This window comes from Balaenoptera musculus, chromosome 10, assembly GCF_009873245.2.
Source record: "Balaenoptera musculus isolate JJ_BM4_2016_0621 chromosome 10, mBalMus1.pri.v3, whole genome shotgun sequence".
Taxonomy (NCBI): Eukaryota; Metazoa; Chordata; class Mammalia; order Artiodactyla; family Balaenopteridae; genus Balaenoptera; species Balaenoptera musculus.
The window spans coordinates 52,213,772-52,223,813 of record NC_045794.1 but is presented as its reverse complement, the minus strand read 5'-3'; the positions used below and the strand labels follow the sequence as shown (position 1 = coordinate 52,223,813).

At 39.9% G+C, this 10,042-nt stretch overlaps 1 pseudogene; it reads right to left on the bottom strand.

Annotated features, from left to right (window-relative positions):
• Positions 1-211: 211 nt before the first annotated feature.
• On the bottom strand, positions 212-3,801 carry LOC118902785 (annotated as a pseudogene).
• Positions 3,802-10,042: the final 6,241 nt, after the last annotated feature.

Sequence of the window (10,042 nt, the reverse complement as noted above, 5' to 3'; positions counted from 1 at the left end):
TAGTAGGAAAACATTATCTGAATGAATACCCTAATGGCAAACCACTGTAAAATATTTCAGCTGCATTTGGGGCAGAGGGGTAGGGATTATCCTCAAAGCACCCCAGCCTTCTTCATGAGAAGGTCAGAGGTACACGGTTTGTATTACTGGGACATCCATTAGGTGATCTAAGTTGCTTTACCTTCAGCAGGGGCTTTATTTGTCAGAGGGCATTATGCTTGACCTCCAAATTTGGCCGACAATTTACTGATGAGATTCATAACCTTTGGGTTGCTCTGATATTTTGACATATTTGCTGGGTTCTGAGCCACATCCTGGAAGGCCACCATAACTTCTGGATCCTGCATGGCTGCAAGAACCTCTGGATCACTAAGAATTTCATTGAGCCCAGGTATTCCTGCCATTCCAGACATGCCCCCTCCCATTCCAGGCATTCCTCCAGGAAAATTACCAGGATTCCACCAGGAAACCACCTGGAAAAGAGCCATCCTGAGCTCCTGACTGTCATCTGGCTCCTTCCTCTCTCTGGGCTCTCTCACGTTCTTCCCGAGCCTTCCTGAGCCTTTCTATTCTTTCTTTGATCTCTCGCCCTTCACGTTTTCGCTCATACTTTCTCCGACGTTCAGCAATTTTCTGGGCCCTTGGTTGAACTTCTTTCATAATTGCACAAGCATCTTCATCATAACCCAGCTTACAGGCAAGGGCAAGATCATGGGCAGCTTCTTCCCAATGCCCAAAAGTCTGTGCACTTTCCCTCGCCACTTGTATGGCTGAGCTGAATCAGGATTTATCTCAATAGCTCTGTCACAGTCTCAGATGGCAGCATTTGGCTTCTGTAATTTGATGAAGACACTGGCTCTCTTGGCATACAGAATGGCCAAACGAGGATTTAGCTTGATGGCATCTGTGAACAAGTCATGGCTTTCTGGAGTTCACCATCATTTAGGGCATCAACGGCAGCCACTTTTTTATCATTTGCATAATCCATCATCCCCTCAGTTATCTCTACATTTTCATCTCCCATTTCTGGAGGGGCGTCAGTGTCTGGTTCATTCACACCTTCATTGTCAATTTCTAGATCACTTTCCTCACTTGATGGTTCATCTGTCTTTATGTTTTCCCCCACCTTCTTACTGTTTTTTCTTCCTTGGTATTTTCTTCCAATTTTGTTTTATGAGTAGCAGGTGGTATTTTACCCCCCATGCTTTCCACCCACTCCCTCAGGAAGCGCATTTCCTCGGTGTGCAGAATGCTCGGGTCCTGCCTGCACATTTTCACGAAGGCTCGAGGCTCGCTCACTTTGTGCGGGTCCACTGTCCGGAGGCGGCGGGCGCGGCGGACGCTGCGGCCAGATTCCAGCAATCAAACATTTTAGAAACACAATGTTGAACTGCAGTATGACTCCATTTTCAAAACAGACAAAACTAAACAATATGCCATTGGGGACACACAAAAAAGCAATGGTTTCTCTGTGAAGATGTTGAGGAATGCGACTGGTAGGCATTCACTGGCACATTAGGATTTCAAAAGAACTGACGATGTCCTATTTCTTAAACTGGGCGGTGGGTTCAAGAGTATTTTTTTTTTCTCTAAATATATTCTCTTGTGTGCACAAATTATTCCTAATAAACATGAAAATAAATCTTAATATTCACTACAAAAATCAATAAGGAATGTGATCAGGTGATCCCCCAAAGAAATCAATAACTAATAAGCTGATTTTTAAATATTCAAACTTACTAGTAGTCAAATAGTTGTAAAATTTTTTAACATAAAATTTTAAAATGAGTAGTGTTCTTCAGCACTCAGGTTAACGAAGATATTTTTAAAATAATGCCTAATGCCTGTGTTAATGCAATGAGATGGACATAGTTATACTCTGCTGGAAGCGTAAATCAGCACAAGTTTTCTAAAAAGCTGTTTGATGACATATATCAGAAAGTCTTAAAAGTTGTTCCTTTGATTCAGTAATTCCATGAAATCTCAGAAAATCACAAGAGATTGATACAGAGATTTAGACTCTATATAGCATTGTACACAAGTAGCCAAAAATGCAAAAACATTTATACATTCATGCAACAAATATTTATTGAGCACCTACTATGTGCTAAGTAGTGTTTGGGGCACCTGCAATACACTGGTGAACAAAATTGACAAAAATCTCTACCCTCATGGAATTTACATTACAGTGGGAGGAGCAGATAATAAATGGTAAACTTAGTAAATAAAGTATAATAGTACATGAGAAAATAATAGACGCTGTGAAAAAAAAAAAAGACAAAGCAGAGCAAGATAAGAGCAATCAGGAGTGGCTGGAGGCAAGACAAAAAGGAACAGTTTGCTTCAGTAAGAAGATGACGCCTGAGCACAAGATTCTAAGGAGGTGAGAAATCTGGGTAGTGGGTCCTTGGGCATTCCAGGCAGAGAGAACAGCTAGTGCAAAGGCCCAGGGGCACAGCTTGTCTGGCAATCAGAAAAACAGTAGGGAGTCCAGTGGGGCTGGTGTGGCCTGGGCAGGGAGAGGAATAGGAGATGAAGCCAGAGAGGTAAGAGTTGGGGGCAACCTTGAAGGGCCTCAAAGGCCATCATAAGGATGTAAGCTTTTTACTCTTAGCAAAATGGGGAGCCCTTGCAGTGTTTGGAGCAGAGAGCTATGATATGACTTATATTTTTAAAAGCTCAAACAATGTTCAAACAATAGAGCAATGACTAAATAAATTACAGTAAGTCTTTGCTTGTTCAGAGTAGGAGCTCAGAAAGTATTTGGAGAACAAATGTATATACTAAAATATTACACAACCATTCAAGACTGTAACTGCAATGAATATTCAGGGACATGGAAAAATTCTTATCATGCATATTAAATGAAAAAAATATGGTGAAAAAATTATGGTTCCAATTTTGGATAGGTAGGTATGTAGATAATTGATAGATAATGGAAAGAGAAATAGATTTTTTTTAAAAAACTATAGGGAGATACCATCTAATACAAGATGGTTTTAAGTAAGTGGTGAAATTACAGGCATTTTTATAGTATTTGTTGTATTTGGGGTATTTCTGGATTTTTTAAGAATAATAATGTATTACTTTTATAATCATAAAAAAATAAATTTATATTTTTAAAACCTACCATAAGCATATGGTATTCTTTGTAATTTCTATGCTGAATGTCAGGAAATATATCCATCGATCAAAATTATTAGATTTTTTTCTGGGTTCCTGGGAAAATGGAAGGTATTCGATATTCATTGGTTGAGTTTAACAGCAGGCAGCCTGCAGTTCATCAGTGAGGCTGTCACCAGTAGTTCAATAAATCCATTGGAATCACTACAGAAGAATTCTAATGGGATCATGGAAACAATTTGGCTGGTAGAAAACAAATGATTAAAAAGTCATTACATTATCTACACAGGCAGAAGAATTGCCTAATTTAACCACGAAAGTCACTACAAAAGACCAAAATAATTACACTGTAAATGGATACCCCAAATAAGGGAATCATTTGATTTTAATGATATCCAGAGAGAAAATTATAGGTGCGGGGTGAGTTTGCCAGAGCTGCGTAGAACAGCTCATTAGCGCCTTCACTGGATTCAATCGACTGCTCATTTGAATCTGAGGCGCCCAGTCTCCCTCATGGGAGCCCCTTCTTGTTAATTTCATTTTGGTGTCTGGGTCTGATGTCTTCAAATGCCTGAGTCTCACTGAAGGCATGCCAGAGGACAGATGAGAAGCATCTCCTTTTAAGTTCCTACCAGGCTCAGTTTGTAGCAGGATATCAGCCTCTGTGGCCAAGAACATGTTGAACCACCAGAAACATGTAGTAATTTGGTCCAAGAGGCATATGGAGTGATGAACCAAAAAAGAGTCCTTAAGAGAACCAAAAGTGGGATTCCCATGAAACATTTGCAAAGCTCCCAGAAACATGCTTTCTCTCCCTCAAGGGAAGGTTCCATGTCCACTATTTCCTGAGGAGCTGGAGGGTGCCCCGTGTTCAATAGAATCTTCAGATCCAAAGTGTCTTACCCAGCAAAGGTGGCTGCAGAAGTAAATTGTTGCTCATTTATTTAATCAGCTGACAGATATTCATTGAATTCCTACCATGTATCATTTAAGGATGAATAAGTCCCTGCATTAAAAAGCGAATCATTCAGGGACTTCCCTGGTAGTGCAGTGGTTAAGAATCCACCTGCCAATGGAGGGAACACGGGTTCGAGCCTTGGTCCAGGAAGATCCCACATGCCGCAGAGCTACTAAGTCCATGCACCACAACTACTGAGCCTGCACTCTAGAGCCCGCGAGCCACAACTACTGAGCCTGCGTGCCACAATGACTGAAGCCCGCACACCTAGAGCCCATGCTCCACAACACGAGAAGCCATCACAGTGAGAAGTCCACGCACCTCAACGAAGAGTAGCCCCCGCTTGCTGCAACTAGAGAAAGCCTGCATGCAGCAAGACCCAATGCAGCCAAAAATTAATTAATTAATTAATTAATTAATTAATTATTTTAAAAAATGTGAATCGTTTAGAAAGGAAAGCAGACAATAGCAAAGATCAATAAAACTAAAAGCTGGTTCTTTGAGAAGATAAACAAAATTGATAAACCATTAGCCAGACTCATCAAGAAAAAAAGGGAGAAGACTTAAATCAATACAATTAGAAATGAAAAATGAGAAGTAACAACTGACACTGCAGAAATACAAAGGATCATGAGAGATTACTACAAGCAACTATATGCCAATAAAATGGACAACCTGGAAGAAATGGACACATTCTTAGAAAAGCACAACCTTCTGAGACTGAACCAGGAAGAAATAGAAAATATAAACAGACCAATCACGAGCACTGAAATTGAGACTGTGATTAAAAATCTTCCAACAAACAAAAGCCCAGGACCAGATGGCTTCACAGGCGAATTCTATCAAACATTTAGAGAAGAGCTAACACCTATCCTTCTCAAACTCTTCCAAAATATAGCAGAGGAAGGAACACTCCCACTCATTCTACGAGGCCACCATCACCCTACCTGGGTTTGGGATGATCTCACACATTGTACCTTACTACTCGGGAAAAAAAGAGCCTTTCGGATATATGGGTATGGTATGAGCTATAATATCAATTGGGTTCTTAGGTTTTATTGTATGGGCCCATCACATATTCACAGTAGGTATGGACATTCATACATGAGCATACTTTACATCAGCTACTATAACTACTGCTATCTCTACAGGGGTAAAAGTATTTAGCTGATTGGCAACACTCCATGGAGGCAATATTAAATGATCACCGGCCCTGATGTGAGCCTTGGGTTTCATCTTCCTTTTCACAGTCGGTGGACTAACAGGTATTGTCCTAGCTAATTCATCATTAGACATTGTACTTCATGATACCTACTATGTAGTCGCACACTTTCACTATGTGCTCTCAATGGGAGCTGTTTTCGCTATCATAGGAGGATTTGTACACTGATTTCCACCATTCTCAGGGTATACACTCAACTTGACATGAGCAAAAATTCACTTTGTGATCATATTCGTGGGTGTCAACATAACCTTCTTCCCATAACATTTCCTAGGCTAATCTGGCATGCCTCGACGATACTCCGACTATCCAGACGCCTATACAACATGGAATACTATCTCATCAATAGGCTCATTCATCTCATTAACAGCGGTCATACTGATAGTCTTCATTATCTGAGAAGCATTCACATCCAAACGAGAAGTATTAGCAGTAGAGCTTACTATCACAAGTTTAGAATGACTAAATGGATGTCCTCCACCATATCATACATTCGAAGAACCAACCTACATTAATCTAAAATAGTCAAGAAAGGAAGGAATCGAACCCTCTCTTATCGGTTTCAAGCCAACATCATAGCCACTATGTCTTTCTTCATGAACGAGATATTAGTAAAACTTTATATAACTTTGTCGAAGTTAAGTTACAAGTGAAAATATTGTATATCTCTATGGCATATCCCTTCCAACTAGGCTTTCAAGATACAACATCACCCATCATAGAAGAACTACTACATTTTCACGACCACACACTAATAATTGTTTTCCTAATTAGCTCCTTAGTCCTCTATATCATTACACTAATACTTACAACTAAGTTAACACATACTAGCACAATAGATGCCCAAGAGGTGGAGACTATTTGAACTATTCTGCCGGCCATTATCTTAATCTTAATTGCCCTGCCATCATTATGAGTTCTTTATGTGATAGATGAAATCAACAGCCCATCTCTTACTGTAAAAACTATAGGCCACGAATGATACTGAAGCTATGAGTACACTGACTACAAAGACCTAAACTTTGATTCCTATATAATCCCAACACCAGACCTAAAACCAGGAGAACTACGACTACTAGAAGTAGATAACCGAGTCATTTTACCTATAGAGATAACAATCCGAGTACTAATTTCCTCTGAAGACATACTACACTCATGAGCCGTACCCTCCTTGGGCCTAAAGACAGACGCAATCCCAGGGCACCTAAACCAAACCCTAATATCAACATGACCAGGCTTGTTCTACGGACAGTGTTCAGAGATCTGTGGGTCAAACCACAGCTTCATGCCAATTGTTCTTGAACTAGTGCCCCTAAAATACTTCAAGAAATGATCAGCGTTTATACTATAAACTCATTAAGAAGCTAGATTAGCGTTAACCTTTTAAGTTAAAAATTGAGAGCCAAAGTTCTCCTTGATGACATGCCACAACTAGATATATCAACATGATTTGTTACTATTTCATCTATATTTCTAACACTATTTATTATATTTCAACTAAAAATCTCAAAGCACATCTACTACCCCAACCCAAAATCAACACTCACTAAAATACGAAAACAATATGCCCCTTGAGAAACAGTATGAACGAAAATCTATTTGCCCCTTTCATAAACCCAGTAATAGGTATCCCTGTAGTCATCCTGACCGTTATATTCCCAAGTGTTCTATTCCCAACATCAAAACGACTAATTAATAATCGCATAATCTCCCTTCAACAGTGATTAATTCAACTCGCATCAGAGCAAATAATAGGTATTCATAATCATAAAGGACAAACCTGATCGCTAATACTAATATCACTCATTCTAGTTATCGGCTCAACCAATCTCCTCGGACTATTACCCCACTCATTTATACCCACCACACAGCTCCCAGTCAATGTAGGAATAGCCATCCCTCTATGAGCCGGTGCCGTCAATACGGGCCTCTGTAAGAAAACAAAAGCATCCCTAGCCCACTTCTTACCACAAGGCACACCCACTTTCCTCATCCCTATGCTAGTAATTATCGAAACCATTAGCCTATTCATCCAGCCAGTAGAACTGGCAGTACGACTAACAGCCAATATTACGGCAGGCCACTTACTAATACACCTAATCGGGGAGACAACCCCTGTGTTAGTAAGCACCAGCACGTTCACAGCTCTTATTACATTTACTATTCTCATCCTACTCACCATCCTTGAATTTGCTGTCGCTATAATTCAAGCCTATGTTCTTACCCTCTTAGTAAGCTTATACCTGCACGACAACACATAATGACCCACCAAACCCACACGTATCACATAGTAAACCCCAGTCCTTGACCCCTCACAGGAGCTCTTTCAGCACTTCTCATAACATCAGGCCTAATCATATGATTCCACTTCAACTCAATAGTTCTCCTAATACTGGGCCTACTGACTAATATTCTAACAGTATATCAATGATGACAAGACGTCATTCGAGAAAGCACTTTCCAAGGCCACCACACACCAACCGTCCAAAAGGGACTTCGATACAGAATAATCTTATTTATCATATCAGAAGTCCTACTTTATACCGGCTTTTTTTGAGCCTTCTACCACTCAAGTCTCGCCCCCACTCCTGAACTAGGCGGATGCTAACCACCAACAGGCATTCACCCCTTAAACCCCCTAGAGTACCACTCCTCAACACTTCTGTGCTATTAACCTCTGGCGTATCCATTACCTGAGCCCATCATAGCCTTATAGAAGGAAATCGCAAATATACTCCAAGCCCTTTTCATTACAATTGCTCTCGGTATTTATTTTACACTACTACAAGCATCAGAGTATTACGAAGCCCCTTTTACAATCTCAGATGGAGTCTATGGATCAACTTTCTTCATAGCCACAGGATTTCATGGACTGCATGTAATTATTGGATCTACCTTTCTTATTGTTTGTTTCCTATGCCAACTAAAATTCCACTTCACATCCAACCACCACTTCAGCTTCGAAGCTGCTGCTTGACATTGACCTTTTGTAGATGTTGTATGACTATTTCTTTACATATCTATTTATTGATGAGGCTCATAGTCCTTTTAGTATTAATTAGTACAACTGACTTCCAATCAGCTAGTTTAGGTACACCCCGAAAAAGAACAATAAACCTAATACTGACCTCATTAACAAACACAATACTAGCCTCATTACTCATACTTATTGCCTTCTGACTTCCTCAACTAAACATCTATGCAGAAAAAACAAGCCCCTACGAGTGCAGATTTGACCCTATAGGATCTGCCCACTTACCCTTTTCTATAAAATTTTTCCTAGTATCAATCACCTTCCTTCTTTTCAACCTAGAAATTGCCCTCCTACTACCCCTCCCCTGAGCAACCCAAACAAACAACCTAAAAACGATACTTATCATAGCCCTATTTTTAATTTCATTATTAGCAATCAGCCTGGCCTATGAATGAACTCAAAAGGGGTTGGAGTGAGCTGAAGACGGTATTTAGTTTAAAATAAAACAAGTGATTTCGACTCATTAGATTATGGTTAAACTCATAACTACCAAGTGTCCCTAGTACATATAAACATTATCATGGCTTTCACTATATCCCTTATAGGTTTACTGATATGCCGGTCCCACCTAATATCCTCACTACTTTGCTTAGAGGGCATGATATTATCACTATTTATCCTAGCAGCCCTAACAATCTTAAACTCACATTTCACCTTAGCCAGCATAATACCAATCATCCTACTGGTATTCGCAGCCTGCAAAGCAGCTCTCGGATTAGCCCTATTAGTAATAGTATCAAACACATGTGGGACTGATTACGTACAAAACCTCAACCTTCTCCAATGCTAAAATTTATTATCCCCACAATCATATTAATACCTCTAAATTGGCTATCAAAAAGCAACATAATCTGAATTAACTCCACAACCCACAGTCTATTAATTAGCCTTACAAGCCTACTTCTTCTTAACCAATTCAACGACAATAGCCTCAACTACTCATTAATATTCTTCTCCGACTCCCTCTCTGCACCATTACTAATCCTAACAATATGACTCCTCCCCCTAATATTAATAGTCAGCCAATTCCACTTACTCAAAGAATCACTAATCTGAAAAAAACTATACATCACAATACTAGTCATGTTATAAACACTTCTAATCATACTTCACTGCCACAGAGCTAATCCTATTTTACATTATATTTGAAGCCACGATAGTCCCTACCCTTATTATCATTATCCGCTGGGGTAACCAAACAGAACGACTTAATGCAGGACTTTACTTTCTATTCTACACATTAATTGGGTCACTCCCATTGCTAGTGGCATTAACATACATACAAAACATCATAGGCTCCCTAAATTTCCTAGTACTTCAATATTGAACCCAACCACTATCCAACTCCTGATCCAACATCTTTATAGGATTGGCCTGCATAATAGCCTTTATAGTAAAAATGCCCCTCTACGGCCTCCACATTTGACTACCCAAAACACACATAGAAGCCCCCATCGCAGGCTCCATAGTCCTTGAAGCCATACTACTAAAACTCGGGGGCCACGGCATGCTACGAATCACGTCAATACTCAACCCCCTAACAGAATACATAGCATACCCTTTCCTTATGCTTTCCTTATGGGGAATAATCATAACTAGCTCTATTTGTCTACGTCAAACAGACCTAAAATCACTCATTGCCTACTCCTCAGTCAGCCATATAGCACTCGTTATTGCAGCTATCCTCATTCAAACCCCTTGAAGT